The sequence below is a fragment of the Elaeis guineensis genome, chromosome 13 (genome assembly GCF_000442705.2).
Source record: "Elaeis guineensis isolate ETL-2024a chromosome 13, EG11, whole genome shotgun sequence".
Taxonomy (NCBI): domain Eukaryota; kingdom Viridiplantae; phylum Streptophyta; class Magnoliopsida; order Arecales; family Arecaceae; genus Elaeis; species Elaeis guineensis.
The window spans coordinates 65,247,412-65,264,568 of NC_026005.2; the positions used below are offsets into that span (position 1 = coordinate 65,247,412).

At 35.2% G+C, this 17,157-nt stretch overlaps 1 long non-coding RNA gene across 1 annotated transcript in view; it reads right to left on the reverse strand.

Moving 5' to 3' along the window:
* LOC140853381 (uncharacterized) overlaps window positions 1-12,491 on the reverse strand; it is a 30,687-nt gene extending 18,196 nt beyond the window's left edge. Inside the window, exons 1-2 of the long non-coding RNA XR_012136373.1 lie at window positions 12,020-12,491; window positions 8,467-8,603 (exon numbers count right to left, since the gene is read on the reverse strand). This is a non-coding gene — a long non-coding RNA (uncharacterized lncRNA). The remainder of the gene's footprint in view (window positions 1-8,466; window positions 8,604-12,019) is intronic.
* Window positions 12,492-17,157: the final 4,666 nt, after the last annotated feature.

Genomic DNA, 17,157 nt, shown 5'->3' on the forward strand with positions numbered 1-17,157 from the left:
TTGCTTCAAAATATGAATTCAGAAGTCTCTCTCCATCGGGCAGAGCTGCTTTAATCAATGTTAAAATTTGGTCAAATGACTTCTGACTCCAATGGTTCACGATTTTAATATGAAATAATTTTATCAAAAACTCTAACTTGAAAAACTTTGTACAATTTGGATAGAGTGGCTCTCGTGAATCCCTTACAAGCTTTGCAAACTGTTCAGAAGTCCCTTCTACCTCAAGTCGGATATTATGCTCATGATCAAAATTACTTTCAGATGCAATAGTATTCATGCGTACATTTGAACAAGCACCTTGATGTAAATCATCTAACAATTCTTCAATACCACTATGTTCAACAGGTCCAGCACCATCAGTAGTATCATCTTCAGTATCATCATCGTCGTGCACCACTTCATTCAGATCACCCTCCCATACCATATCCAACAAGTATACTTATTATCCATACTATAGTGTAACAGATACTCCTCAACAAATGTTATGTGACGATATATCAAATTGACACATCTCTCGCATGGACACTTTATCCGATTAGCACTGTTAACCTTATGCCGTGCAAAATCAATAAAATCTCGAACTCCTTTTCGATATTTAGGTAAAAAAATATCTCTAGCATTCATCCAACTTTTATTGATATTTTCTAACAACAAACACAAAATCATTAACAACCAAAATAAAGTTTAGTGATATTCTGGATCCCGATCTAAATTTCGAACTGAATCGCATTTCGAATTCCAGCTAAAATCCCGATCCGGATCCAGATTCAAATCACTTGATACAAAATGCATAATCCTATCCTTTTCAAATCATTACTAACAGGTGTGGCCTTATCCCTTTCAAAAAAGTAATAATCTCATTATTACAATTAGTGAATATTTCATCTCATTTTCGTAAAAATTTCGGCAGTATCTCTCCATAGTTCTCCAACTATACGATATGGATATGGTGCCACGCACCCTATCCATCATATATCCGGAGAACAATGGACAGATAACTACTAAATATCACATAATGAAATGAAATATCAACTATTAACAATAATAATATTATTACTTTTTCAAAAAGCCTGAATACGGGATATCCAAGTTTCGATCTCGATGAAGATCGAAACTTGAATGAAAATCTACGGCTCAATATAATTTAAGTACCATCTTTGAACATGCATTCGAAGATGGATTTCTAATTTATCAAAAAAGAATAATTTCATATTAAATTTTTTTCATTAAAAATTTTAATAAATTTTTTTTAAAATAAAAATATTTTTTATTTATAATTTCAACAGCAAATAAAATAGCACATAAAATAATTTAATTATAACAAGTAACAGCAACGTGCATTGTGTTAGTAAAAAAATAATTAGTCAAATAATTAAATAATTTCAGTAATAACACTAAAAAATAATATGCAACAATTATAATAATTTCAGCAACATATTTCATCCTCATGAAGACCTGACCTGACCCGCCCCATCCCAACCCCACCTGCCCTAGCCGGCCTAATGCGGATCGGACCAGACCCGACCCGGCCCGACCCACCCCGACTCCACCCGACCCGCCCCAGCTCGACTCGACAGGGCTCGACCCACCCCATCCCAACCCGAACAGGAACCGACCCGACTCAGACCCTACCATCCCCGACCCGCCCCATCCCAGCCCGACCCACCCCAACCCGACCGGACCCGACCCGGCTCCACCCGACCAGCCCCAGCTCGACCCGACCCTGACCTGACCCACCCCGCCCCGACTTCACTGTCCCCGACCCCAGTACGACCCGACCCGGCTCCACTCGACCCGGCCCGACCCGCCCCATCCCAGCCTGAACCGAAACCGACCCGGCCCGGACCCTACCATCCCCGACCCGCCCCATCCCGGCTCGACCCACCCCAGCCCAACCGGACCCGACTTCGCTCCACCCGACCAGCCCCAGCCCGACCCGACCCGACCCGGCCCGTCCCGGCTCCGCCATCCCCAGCCCCAACCCGACCCAACCTGGCTCCACCCGACCCACTCCAACCCGACCGAACTCAGCCCGACTGGCCCCATCCAGGCCCGACCCACCCCAACCCAGGCCCAACCCATCCGAACCCACGCGTGCCCAACCCGCAGGCCATGCATGCTCGGCCCACCATCCCTGGCACAGCCGTGCCCCGGCTCGTCGTTGCCGACTCCGGCTCTGGCTCGCCGGCCCCTCTCTGGCCCACTGTCGCTAGCCCGGCCTATAGGCCCCAGCACAGCAACGACCCGACCCCATCCCGACCCACCGTCATCGGCTCTGGCTCAGCAGCCCCGACCCCAACCCCGGCCCCTCCCCGGCCCGCCGTCGCCAGCCCCGGCACTCCCCGGCATGTAGTCCCACGTGGCCGCGGCCTGCCGTCCCAACCCAAGTGCACCATCCCCGGCATGCCGGCCCCGTGCCGTTCCCCGGCCCCGACCCCGGCCCCGGCCTGAACCCACCCCCCTAAGAAAAAAGAGAAGAGTCGACATCACTGGCTCTAGCTCCGGCAAGTCGGCCCCGGCCCCAGCCCGTTGCTAGCCCCACGTCGCCGTCCCTGGCCCACCATCACCATCGCGACCCACAGGCCCCATGTGGCCGTGGCCCACCATCGCTATCGCGGCCCGCCATCCCGGCCCAAGCATGCCGTCCCTGGCACGTTGCCCGTCCCCATCCCCGACTGAAACCCACCCAAAAAAAAAAAACAGAGATGAAGTCGACTCACCTCGATGGCGGCGGTGGTGGCTGAGGAAACCGAGATGGCGGAGGAAACCAGAGGCACGCGGGACGCCGGGGGGGAGGAAGCTCGTGGGAGGGGGAGGAAGCCGGACTGTCGAGGGGAACGAGGAAGAAAAATGGGTTTTCGATGGGATTTGATGGGATGCGGAGTATTAGCGATGTAAATTTTTATCGCTAATAATCAATTTTTATCGTAAATAATTCGAACAAAAAATATTTACGATGAAAATTAATTTTCATCGCTAATAATTTTTATCAAAAAAAAAATTCTCACTGAAAAAATTCAGCCCCAGGAAAATATTATTGACGACGAAAATTTTCTATTTCACCACTAATTACGTAATTAGTGATGAAAATTTTTTCTATCGCTAATAATTAATAAAAATATTTTTTTTATTTAAAAAAAAATTCTTCTGACCAAGTCTTATTCCCTGTATTATTTTCTTCCATTTATTTTTTATTCATCTCTTAGCCACAATAATGGAATAATATATGTATATATGTGTGTGTCTATATATATATATAGTTGATGTAGTAAATATATCAACTTTTCAGAATATTTTAGCAATGAAATGGATGAACTATGGTAAGAACAAAAACTTCCAACAATTCTGCCGCTTCTCATCAACAGTCATCTCGATGAAGCATGGGTGATGCAGTGCAAGCATCCACTTCTCAAGGGCCTATACCACCACCTATGATAGAGGACCCATAATGATTCAACGACCTGATTCGACAGGTCCAAACATTGACTAACACCGTCTAGTATTTACAGCAAACTACAGAGCAATGACAACCCCCGCAACATGCTCCTCAAAATGTGCCCTCTCCGTGTAGCCAGCAAAACTGCTTCCAGAGAATCCTCCTCGAAGTGCATGTTATTCTGCCCTGATCGATCGACAATCATCATCCCATCAAAGTCCAAGCATGAAGAATAATGCCAACATTCTCCGATCTCCTCCAATGGAGATTCGACCTTGGGCTACTCTCCGTGCCTCACAAAATCTCGTCGGAAGGAGGACCTAGAGCAAAAGGTTCGAAAGATCGAACGTCATCGGGGCGAGATTCAAATGGACAGCCAAAAGAATGACGACATCCTCAGCTTCAATTTCCAACCATCTTTCTCTTGATCCATCCTCAAAGAATTGATTTTGGATTGGTTCAAGATGCCACAGATAGAGCCTTATAAAGATTGAGGATCAAGGATATCTTAATATTCTACATATTTTTCTTGTACACATATCATTTGTTAAAAACTATCTAATATTTATTTTTATAAATATAAAAAAATTTACTATAGAGAAAAATTTTCATCGCTAATAATCTGTAATTTATAAATTTTTAAATTTTTTTATTTTTTTAAAATATTAGTGATGAAATTTTTCATCATAAATAGTGATTATTTATGATGAAAATATATTTTTCATCATAAATACATGTTATTTACGATGGAAATAGAGTTTTCATCACAAATAATTTATAATTTTTAAATTTTTTTATTTTTTCTCATTTATTAACGAGAAAAATTTTTCATCATAAATAATAGAGTATTTACGATAGAAATTAAATTTTTGTCATCAATATTTGATTATGGATGATGGTAAATTTTTATCATAAATAATTTATAATTTTAAAATTTTTAATTTTTTTATGTATTAGCGACAAAAATATTACGTCGTAAATACTGAAGTATTTGTGATAGAAAATTAATTTTTATCATAAATATATAAATATTTATGATATAATATTTTCATCATAAATAATCTATAATTTTAAAATTTTTAAAATTTTTTATTTTTTTACACATATTAGCGATGAAAAATTTTTAGTGTAAATAAAATATATTTATGATGAAAATTTTATTTTCATCATCAATAATCTATAATTTTTAAATTTTTTAAATTTTTTATTTTCTATCAAATATTAATGATGAAAATTTTTTATCTTAAATACTTAAGTATTTATGATAGAAAATAAATTTTCATCGAGAATACACTTGTATTTGTGATGTAATATGTTCGTCGTAAATAATCTATAATTTTTAAATTTTTAAAATTTTTTATTTTTTTTACATATTAGCGATGAAAATTTTTTATTATAAATAATATTAATTTATGATAAAAATTTAGTTTTTATCATCAATACTTTATTATTTATGATATAATATTTTCATCATAAATAATCTTTAATTGTTGAATTTTTAAAATTTTTCATTTTTTTCAAATATTAATGATGAAAAATTTTTATTGTAAATAATATGTATTTACGATAAAAATTTAATTTTCATTGTAAATACTTCTATTATTTACGATGAAACTATTTTCATCACTAATATTTAAAAATTTAAAATTAAAATAAATATTTTATTATTTATGATGATTAATTTCATTATAAATAATATGTATTTATGATGAAATTTTATTTTTGTTGCAAATATGAAGATATTTGCAACCAAAAATTAGTTTCATCATAAATAAATAATTATTAGTGATGAATTTTTATTTTCATCGTAAATATTCTTATTTGCGATGAAATATATTTTCATCGTAAATAAATTCATCGTAAAAAATGGTATTTCTTGTAGTGCAAATTCTTCTAAAGATAGACTCATCGAGTTCTTTAAAGACCCACTTATGTATCATCTTTGGTGGACATAAAGTGCCCAAGTCAATATACCCATGATGGCAAAAAATGGATCTTAATGAGAGGACTGCTGATTTGATGATATTTCTATTATGTACTCTTCTACAAAAGTTTATACTAACCAAGAATATATTTTATATGGTCTAGGTGACCCCCAAAACTGATCTAATAGAGTAGCTCGTAATGCTAAAAAATTTTTATTTTCATTCAAAACAAATCCTACAAATATAATATTTTATATCTTTTTGTTGACCATCTTGATATGCTTAATCATATCAATGTTAGGTTTCATCCTATATTCATTTAATTATCTCACTATTTTTCTAACTCGTGTCTGCTGGTCTAGTATTCTTATGACTATGGGGCTTCTTTTCAAAATTACCATTTCTCCTATAATAAATAAAAAAATAAAATACTAAAAAAATGATAAAAGCACCCAAATATCAAGATACAAGTCTAGACACAAAGTCTTTATTATTATTCATCTATTATATTTAAAGTATCTTTTCATTTACTTTAGTTTTTATTGTAATTCCTTTTAAAAGACTAAAATGAGATGATTGAATTGGTCTTTAGAGTCAGATTAAGGTTTTGGTACCAGTTTAGTAGGGCATGGGTTCAAATTTTTTCGATGCCCACCATTACAACACTGTCTTCCTCAACCATTTTTTTAGATTTGATTCATTTTAGTCCCTAATTTTCAATCTTTAATATCTCCCTCCATCAATGTTCAAAAATTTCAAATTATATATTGATTTAAAGCGCTTGATGTGTTGTATCTAACCATGTAAAGCTTGAAATCTAAAACTGAACAAACTTTTAATTATGCCCCATTTAAAGTTATGGTTTTAGAAGTTTGAAACTTTAATTTTTTTCAAACGGCTTATTAGATTACTACGAAATTTTGCAGCCATAAACTACACATCATAAGCTATTTACATACAAAATTTATTTTATAATTCATAGTGTATAGTAAGATAAAAATTTTTTAATCTATGATACAAAATTGTGTGCAAATAACTAATTAATCACAAAAATTATTCACTAATTAGTTATTAACATACTAAATTATACAAAAAAACAGCCTAAACGGCTCTCCTTCAACCATTTTTCAGATTCTATTCATTTTAGTCCCTGATTTTCAATCTTTAATATCTCCCTCTATGAATATCCAAAAATTTCAAATTATATATTGATTTAAAGCTCTTGACGTACTCTATCTAACCATATAAAACTTGAAATCTGAAACTGAATAGATTTTTAACTATGCCCCATTTAAAGTTATAGTTTTGGAAGTTTGAAACTTTAATTTCTCTCAAAGGGCATATTGGATCACTACAAACTTTTGTAGGCATAAACTACACATCATAAGCTATTTGCATACAAAATTTTATTTTATAATTCATAGTGCGCAGTAAGATAAAAAAATTTTAATCTATGATATAGAATTATATGCAAATAATCAGTTATCATAAATATTATTCAATAATCAGTTATTAACATACTAAATTATATAAGAAAACAGCCTAAATGGCTTTTCTTCAACTATTTTTCAGATTTTATTCATTTTAATTCTTAATTTTCAATCTTTAATATCTCCCTTTATCAATATCCAAAAATTTTAAATTATATGTTGATTTAAAGTTCTTGACATGCTCTATCTAACCATATAAATCTTAAAATCTGAAACTGAGCAGACTTTTAATTATGCCCCATTTAAAGTTATGGTTTTAGAAGTTTGAAACTTTAATTTCTCTCAAATGGCTTATCAGATTACTGCAAAATTTTGCAGACATAAACTATTTGCATAAAAATTTTATTTTATAATTCATAGTGTATACTAAAATATAAATTTTTTAATATATAATATAAAATTATATGCAAATAACCAATTAATCATAAAAATTATTCACTAATCGGTTATTAATATACTAAATCATGTAAGAAAATAGCCTAAATAACTCTGATACCAATGAAGAATAAAATTAAATTCTAAGTCAAATCTAATCTTATAGGTTTCTAGTCCAACTAAATCTCTGGCTGCTTTACAATATGATATATATTTTGTGATACTTTTTAAAACAGTTACCATAGAATGTAATTTTTTGTAATGTTTATGAGATACCGTCGCTATAAAATAACTTTTAGTAATAGTTCTAATAAACCATTGCAATATTAGGTATCTTTTGTAATATTTATTAAAACAGTTACTAGAAAGTATTTATAGTAACATATTTTTCTAAGCGTCACTAAAATTTCATCACTATAGGGTTTATTTGTTGTAGTGTCTGATCAGTGCGAAGATAAAAACTTTTCACAATCTAAGAGCCTATGAGAAATAGTGGAGTAAGAGAGAAAGACTCTTGAAGCCTAAAAACCTTGGAGAGTTTTCTCTCTATTCTTTTTTCAAAACGTATCATACTCCTTCCCTTATAGTTTTTGCTTCTTCTAAATGGGGTTGGCTAATTACTATAACCACCCAGAAACTGCTACATCATAGGAGTATGCATCATGGGCATCCCATATACCAACATTATCAATACTTATTTTTTACAACACTTGAAGTTTCTGACTTTTCTAATGATAACATGCTGTGAATCTAATTAAAGGACTCAAATGGATTCTATAGCAAAAAAGATGAACTAGGGAGGATGATAACTTGGGGAAAGCAATTGGCTTATTGCTATCCAATATCAATTGAAATCATCCCCATCTTTGATTATTTTCTATGAACAATACTATAGAATCTAGCTTATCAATAGCGGTATTGCTTTTGGAAAGGAAAGTTATTATTGAAAAAAAAAATACTTTCATCCGATTTCCAGACGTAGTGAAGAGAATAGCACTGAGATGATCTAATACACCTTGCATGAACATTCAAGAAACCTAGGCCAAGAATCTTAATACCAAAATCTATCATTTTTTTAAAAAAATGGAGGGAGTGTCCAAGGATATTCCAAGCTCAAAATTTTATTCAAAAAGGTATATACAAGAAAAAATAAAGAAGGAAGGAAGAGGAAGCAAAACAACTAGAATAAGAGGGACCAAAAGCAAAGAAAAGGAAGCATAATCAAGCATTCTTTCCTTACCAAAATCTTGAACAAATGACAATGATCATTTTGGTCTCATCCCTGTTTGAAGACTTCCTCCAACCCTTTATCCCTCCATGTCATCCACAAGTATAGCAACAAAGGTGGGTGCTCCTTGATGCCAATGGAATCCTTCACTACAAAACACACACATATACTATAAGTGTGATGAAGATGATCGCCGCTCATTTCTATTCACTGCCCCACATAGGTAACATAATGACAATACCATCTATCCTTTCTTGCATAGAACCCTAGTAATGTGGTTGTGGGTTTTAATTGCAAGCAACATGAAAATTTTAAAACTGTCCAAGGTTGATATTCTATAAAAAGCTTTGTAATGGGAGTAATACCCCCTCCATTGTTTAGGAGCTGGCAATATGACTTAGCTCAAAATGACTAATCTATTGTGAGCTTCCAAAGTGGCTTATCCTTACATCTTTGTGATCTAAGGAGCCCAACAAGGACATCCCATTGGCTTAATTCATCTAATTCAGCTCTATACAGTGAAGAAAAACAGAAATTAATTTTCCAACTTAGGGCATATTGGATTTGGATCCTTCTGGATCCATGGGACTGAGAATAAGATTTCTAGTATTAGAAAAAGCAAGCCTAGCCTTGCCTAAATTAACTGGGTCTCTTCCAGCCATTTTCACATGGAGAAGAAAGACCTTCATAGGTCCTATATTGTAAACTTCAATTAAATATATAAAATCTCTCAAAACATGGATAAATTTGTACTTTTATTATTTTCCAAACTGATATATGAGGCTCTAAATGGGTGCGTATTAGTCCATATTGATTATGCACTAGAAAAATCATGGATACTTATATAGGTTTAAGAAAGCCAAATAACACCTTCTGGCTATCATCTATCTGATAGATATGATTGATTGGAGAAATAATGGATAGATGAGGAAGGATGGATCTTTCATCCATCCTCCTTTATATTTGGTGAAACATTGAAGGATGGATAGAATGATCTCCTCTTCTATTTGATATAAAAAGAATGAAAGAGAGAATGTATGATATTTATATGATATTTTTACTAAAATATTTTTTAATAAAAAATTATTATTATGAGTTTATAATATTTATTTATACTAAGAAAGTAGAAAAATATATAAACTTATAATCTTGATATTTCATAATTCTATAAAAATTATATAAATATTTGTTTTTAATTTAATTTAATAAATTATTTTATAAATTAATGATACATGAAGTAGTTTGTATATATTAATTATAAAAATAACTAATTAATTTTATATAACTAGTTAACTAAAAATAGTAAATATAAATAGAAAACAAAAGATAATTCTAATTGTTTATTTATAATTATGAAAATTATGAACTAAAATTAAAATAATTGATAACAAAATTTTATAGTATAAGATCAATAGTATAGGTAAAATAAAAATATATAAATAAAAAAATAAATAAGTATTAAAATTATGTTAAAAAATTAATAAAGGATAATTTTATAAATGTAAAAATCCATCCCTCACATTCTCCATCTATCCTTTGCTACATCCTTCCAAATTGAAAGGATGCAAATTCGTGGGCTAAAGTAAATGGGCAATGCCTTCTTTCCATCTATCCTTCCAAAAATTTTTTAAACTATACAATTTGGAAGGATGCAAATTAGTAGGCAGAGTAGATGGGCAATGCCTTCTTTCTATCTATCCTTTGAAAGACTTTTTAAACCAAATAGTGAATGGGAGTCATTTATCCTTCCAACACCATCCATCCTTCCTCTTTTGAGCCTAACCAAATACAAGGTAAGTGTAGTTGATCATTGCAATACATGCCCATTTGAGATTTGACCATGGATGATCATGATATTTGTGATCAAATTTGATTAGGTGTGGAATGTCAGCCTAGCAATGATACCAAAGCTTAAAAAGAGAGAGTATGTGAAGACCTGTGCGGGGGTGATCCCATATTGCTAATGCACGAGAAAGATTTTGGGCACTATTTCTTTTGATGTAGAAGATATTGGGTGCTACCATAGGGCTAAGGAGCACAAGCATCACTTCTCCACTAGCCTTTTAATTCGGAGATAAGTCTTCTGTTGTTACACTATATTTTGAGTTTCCTTACCATCTTAAATTTAATTTTATGTTTAAATATAGCAAGATTGTTTATTTATTTTAACTAATCCACAGCTTTCAATGTCCTATAAAAGTTTTCTCATCCAAGAGTATCATAAACACCGAGCTATAGAATGAAAGTGAAAATATTGGCTGCCAAATGAGAAATTTGTTTGGAAATTTGTTAAAGCTTGTCACTAATTTTCTTTTTATCTTATATATGGTTATATATGTGGTATATTAGATATCATTTTTAAGAAATTCATATATATTAGGATGATGGATCATAACCTTGCATTAGAGACTTTAGATCTGCTATCATATATGTGATACAGAATAATAACTAATGACGTCCATGCTATTATTCCAAAGCAGAAAAATGAAAAACCTAGTGGGTGCACTAAATTTTACTGTATGTGTAAAGTGTTTTCATGATAAAACTAGAATAAAACACTATCTAATATGTTTCTATCAATTACATTATTTCATCTACAAGTCACCATCATGTCAAGTTGGATCGTTTATGGTTAGGTCAGATACAAGTTAGGTCAAAAAATCCCAAACTTGAATCTGACTTGTTTATTAAGCAAGTCAAGATTTGAAATTGAAACCTACTATGTTTAATAAGCATGTAGCCTAACCCAACATATTTAACCTATTTAATAAACATGTCAGTGTTTTAATTCATGAAGATTATCTGATCTAAAGAATGCCAATCATATGATGAAAAATCCATTCAATCACACAAAGAGAGAGAGACAAATAGAATAACTCAATTAAATTAATCAAGCAAATCTTAGGATCTAATATGTAAAACCTGAAATAAAAAGAAAACAGAGTGTATCGATTAATTGATAAATCAAGAATAGGTCTCAAGATCTAGATTCAAATCAAGAAAATATTCTCTCAAGATGTAAACTCATACTGAAATTGAGAAATAAATTATTTTAACGATCAAGAAAGATCTACCAAAACAAGAAGTCCTAGAACTACCAAAACAAAAAGTTTTAGATTTATGAGAAGAAAAACTATGAAAATCCATCTAAGAGTGAAAGGAAAAGATTTGAAAGAAATTATAAAAGGAAGATAGCTCATTTAAGAAAAATTCAAAACCCTAACCCTTAAAGCCAGATTCAGTGCTTCCAAAACAGTACTATTTTTCAATAGATCTAATACTCTATAACTTATTCAAAAACTTAGATTGCTCTAATCCTTAGAGAAAAAGAAAATATAAACTCAAACTAAAAAGTGCCAATGTTTGTAGATTATTTGTTTATTTTCTTAGCGTATCTGATCTTCTTAATTTCCATTGTTTCACTAAAATGAGATCCTAGCACAAGAATCACAATAGGAACACCCCCTCCCCTAACGATCTAAAATTGGAAAAGAGCAAAACCAAGAAAAAGAACAAAACATCTAGTGCATCATAGTCAAAAAAGGCAATAAGAAGAGATAAATACCTGGATAACTGTAGAACTCGTAAAGCATCCAGATGGTTGGGGATCACAAAAGAGGCAACGATGTTGTGGAGCATGGCATCACACCTTAATCTCTCCTGGCTAATATCTTTTTCTCCTTTAATAGTGACTTTTCCCTTTTTTGCTTCTTCTAGAAGGCCCGTAATAGATCCTCAGAAGGATCTTAGCAACCAAGCAATGCACCCGTCATGTAGAGAACAAAGGCCACTTCCCAAGATCCTTCAAGTTCCTCTGATTCTCTGTTATCTATGATAAGATAAGACAAAGAAGCAGAGGATGGCAGAACAAAAGAAGAAAGGAAGCGATGAGGGAAGAAAAGAAGATCAGGAGAAGAGAAGATGAGAAGGGGATAGAGAGAGAGAAAAGGGGTGTTTATTGTTTGATTCATTAGGAATGGGAATGGCACTCTCAGAACAATCAAGAAGATGAATGAAATCCTAAGGGCTAAAATGGCGATAAGTACTATTTAAAGCAGATTTAAGAGAGAAAAATAGGTAGGTACATGTGGATATATATAAATAGGATAACCCAACCTAACCTAAATATTCAATGGAGTCTAAAAACCGAGCTCTATCTATGTAATAAATAATTAAGATAGGTTGATCTAAATATGAGTTGAACCTATTTAACCCCTATCCGAACCTACTTATTGTAGATGGGATGTGGGTCGAGTTGACTAGTTGAATCACGGTTGCCACCCTCGTTTTCATCTCACTCAAATAATCGCTTTCTCTTAATAATACTCCATCCAATCTTTCTTCCATCCCATTTCTATTTTTTCTTGCTCTATTTTTTTTTCCATTTGTATGATCTAATTATAATATATTGTTGTTTTTATTGTTAGAAAACAAATATTTGTAGAAAATTTTAACTTTCCCTCACATGCATTGCGTGTGAGTGTATACTAATACATGTAAATAGATATAGTATGAAGTTAGGAAGGATCAATTGTAATTTGAGGTGGTCTTTTTAGGAAAATAAGATGTTTGTTTATATTTCCTAAAATAAAGTTGAAGACATTTATCTTGGGCAGTAACATGTCTAATGAACTTGCACATTCATCTACCATAAATCTTCTCCTTGGCTTTAGCACAAAAGCTTTTCTTCCCTAAATAGCTTGAGAGTGAGAGGAAGTGTTAGGGTTTGAGTTTTCTCCACTCTTTTGTTTATAAATTACTATACCAACTAGCACGTTAACACCAAGAGAGAAAAAGAAAAAGATGAGTGCAAACTGCCAATATCTCCAAACAAGGGAGGCAAAATGTATTGATAACCATGTTTTCAATGGAGACACCAAAAATCAAATAGAAGTCCCGTTTTCACACATGTGGACTCAATAATAAAATGAGTCATTATACTTTGTCTTTCTTCACTCATCATAAGCAGTGGGCTACAACATTTTTTTTTTCTGCCTCAAATCTTTTTGCATTTTTGATCGTGGCTAGGCAAGCCATTGGATCGGCCCATTAGTTTTCAAAACAAAACATCAAGATCCTTAGAAACCTAACTAATTGATTTCAACCCATCAAGAAAATGAGGCTAAAGATTATCTGATATTCTCGAAATTCTCAAAGTGAGATAAAAGAAAAATATAAATGCAAGGGATCATGCCATACTGAAGGAGTGTGTACTTCGGTAAATGAAGCCAGCCACCCCTTAATGGATAGGGGGAAGAGCGGCAGTCTTATGGTATCAATTGCCTTGGCCTCGAGAGCTGAGAGACAACCACATTAAAGGAACTCACTATATTCTGCTCAGATTGTGTGTGTATTTAAGCCATATGCTGGATAATATGGATCCTAATGCTAGATAAGATCTACTGGAAGATCAAGAGAGCGGTAAGTGTGGTATGGAGTATTTGATTGATTATCAAGAAGACATTCTATGACTAGTTTGGCCAAGAGGCCAATGCAAGTAATAGTTCCCCATTATAAATAAATGGATCCCACTCTAGAAGCCGTTTATAATAATCTTTACCTTTTTCCCACTCACCCTAAAGAGTTTGGAATCTATGTTCGGAAGCATCTATCCCGGCATGGAGATTTGGAAGCTGGGACTTATATGCTTCTAGTTGGTGTCGAGGCCACATCTAAGATGCAAGTTTTTCTTGCTGCTATGCACAGCTCTACTTATTCATCTTTTAAAAATGATACTTCCCAGCAACCCTTGGTCAGTTGTGCTTTGAAGGATGCAATCAAGTCCTTTCATGTGTGAAGCTTATCCTCAATTGATATGTATGTGTCTAGAATGGGCTTCATCTCTTGTTCCAAGTAAGTGAGTTTGATCTCTAGTTTATCTATGCAGAATGCTGGTGTGTCTACTTTCTTGGCTAGGTTCACCAATGGATGATGGACATGAGAGACATTGGCTGGCCTATCATGGAGATCAATAGCCTAGTGCATAGAAAGATAGGATGAGTGTTATAGAGTTGAGACTACATTTCAGAACTCTACCATATTTTTTTTTGTGTGATATGCTTATCAATTAGGACGGTGGGAATATGCTGTAAAGCTTGCTTTACCACCCTCGCCTTTGTAGCAGTATTTAGAGCGAACGAATTGCCAATATGGGCGTCAACCAATCAGGTCAGCAATCTGGCTCTGGCACCAGGGAGAGACTACAAGATGGAAAGATTGTCGAGGCCTTGCAAAATGGATCTTGTTCGTAAATAAAAGAATATCATAATAAAAGTGAATAAATAGTACCTCATGGTTGGCAGTTGTGGAGCTAGAGAGTGGAGCTTTTGGGGTCATAGTCAAAGTCGGAGTCAATGGAGGGTCAAACTCTACGATCACTTAGCCATAGCTTCAATAGCAGAGATTGAGAGACGCCATGGTGCTTGAGGATTTTTGGAACAACCTAGGTAGAGAGACTAAGAAGTGTGAGTTAACTTGGTAGAGCCTGACCTCTTAAAGGCTCGGCCTATGGTGAGTCTGTATCAACAATATTGTCAAATGACTCATCCTCTTAAGTCTTTCACTGACAGCCTATGCTATAATGGACTTAGAAGATGCAGCTGTAACTATCTTTACAAGATGCCTCACCCTACCACTGCATCAAAAATGAGTATTCTTAGGCTTGTGAGCCACTATCTTTATCCTTTTTGTGGCGGGGACTTCAGCCTTTGCTGATACTAGCCAAATAATAGGAATCGCCAATCGAGCTACCAAGTTAAAAATTCTGATTATAACTATGCATTTAAATAAATCAACTAATTTCAGTCGAGAGAATATAGGTACATTCGCCATTAAGCAAGAGCCTTAATCATGTTTGACTTTGAACCACTAAAGAAAAGAGGGCCTTGGCAAAACCATTAGCTCCTAATGCCTAATCATAAATTTTTGAGTTTCTTAATACACTTTAGGTGGTGTTTGGTGATCGAAATGGGATCACTATAGTGATATTTGATTGATGGTGATCCTCATCCTACGGTAATCATATCTTTAGTCATCTAAGTTAATCATGTTTGGTATGCCTTCTTCCATTGACTAGAAAGCTAGGTATCCTCAATTATCCTATTTGGTATGTCATGGCAATCCAAGATCACAATGGTATGTGGACACAATGGCTCAAAGTGGTATGTGGACACAATGGCTCAAAGTGCATTCAGGCCTGATCGATCGAGGATAGCATTATAAGTTGAAGGTGCTCGGACGATCAAGAAATCAACTTGGGCGGTGGACTGGAGGAGGAATCAGCTGGCCATCACAAGTAGTGTGATGACTCCTTCCACAGGTCGGGATAGTGTCCTCGATAAATTCAACTAGTGGGGAATCCATCTTTCCCAGGCGATCAACAGATATTCCCATCTTTGAAAAGGCATCATAAAATAATACGTCAGTGAAGCTTTCATTATCAATTAAGACATGGCTTACATCATAGTTCTCAACATTTAAAGTTACAACCATCGCATCGTTATGTACAAATTGGATTCCTTGAGCATCCTCCTTAGTAAAAGTTATAGGCTCTTCAGCTCTTCGCCTTTTCATCGCCTCCACATTCATACTGCACCCTCTAATGCAATGCCCCCCCAGTGTTAGTGTTAATCATGCCGACTGGGGGTCGGTCCTCCTGTGGCTCGGTCTGCTGTGATTACTCTGTTGACTAAGGAGATCTCCATCAATCTTCCCACTACTCCCTTCTCCATTGGATAAACTGATCAAGACAGCCGTGCCTGATGAAATCCTCGATCTTATTCTAGAGTTGAATGCACTCCTCCATGTCGTGGCCATGATCTTGGTGGTACAAGGAGTATTTATTAAGATACATCCAAGTAGGGGGTGTTTGCAACTTTCTTGCCTCTAAGAGCTGCCTTCTAATCTCCATCAGCACCTGAGTCCTTAGAGCATTCAGTGGGGTGTAATTATTGTACCTCCTCGGTGGTGAGGAATGTCGATCCTTTCTCTGTGGGCTTCTAGGTTGGTGGTTTCAAAGAGAGGTCCCATTCCTCGACTTTTGAGGTAGGGATCTGGAGCACTGTCAGATTCCCTCCTTTCATCTCGGAGAGCACTTCTTATTCTGCTTTCCCCCATGATGGAACTAGTGGGGACTTCATCTTCGGTGAAGACCTCCTCCATGAGGGCATATTTCTCCATCTAGACCAGCATGTCAAGGTAGTCCTGAGGATAGGTCTTCACCAGTGACCTCTTGAGGTCATTCTTCGAAAGTTCACTCATCATCGCAGACATCGCGATCGATTGATCTAGATCATGAACCTCCAAAGTGGCCACATTAAAGCGATTGACAAAAGCTTGGATCGACTCGCTCTCCTTCTGCTTGATAGTATAAAGGTAGCGGACTGCTTCTGTTAGTATCAACTACTAACAAAATGGCTGACTAAAGACCGGCTCAGTTGCTCGAATGAATGGATTGAGGCCAGCTTCAAACTAGAATACCAATGTCGGGCTACCCTCTTTAGAGTTGAGAGGAAGGCTTGACAAAGGATGGCATCGGTGACTCCATGGAGAAGCCTCACTACCTTGAAGCTCTCAAGGTGATCGATAGGGTCAACCATCCTATCGTAGTTTTCCAATTATGGAGTCTTGAAATGTCGATAAAGCGGTTTCTACATGATCTTCAAATCAAAAGGTGGGTGGTTATTGAACTCGTCGTAAGGCATC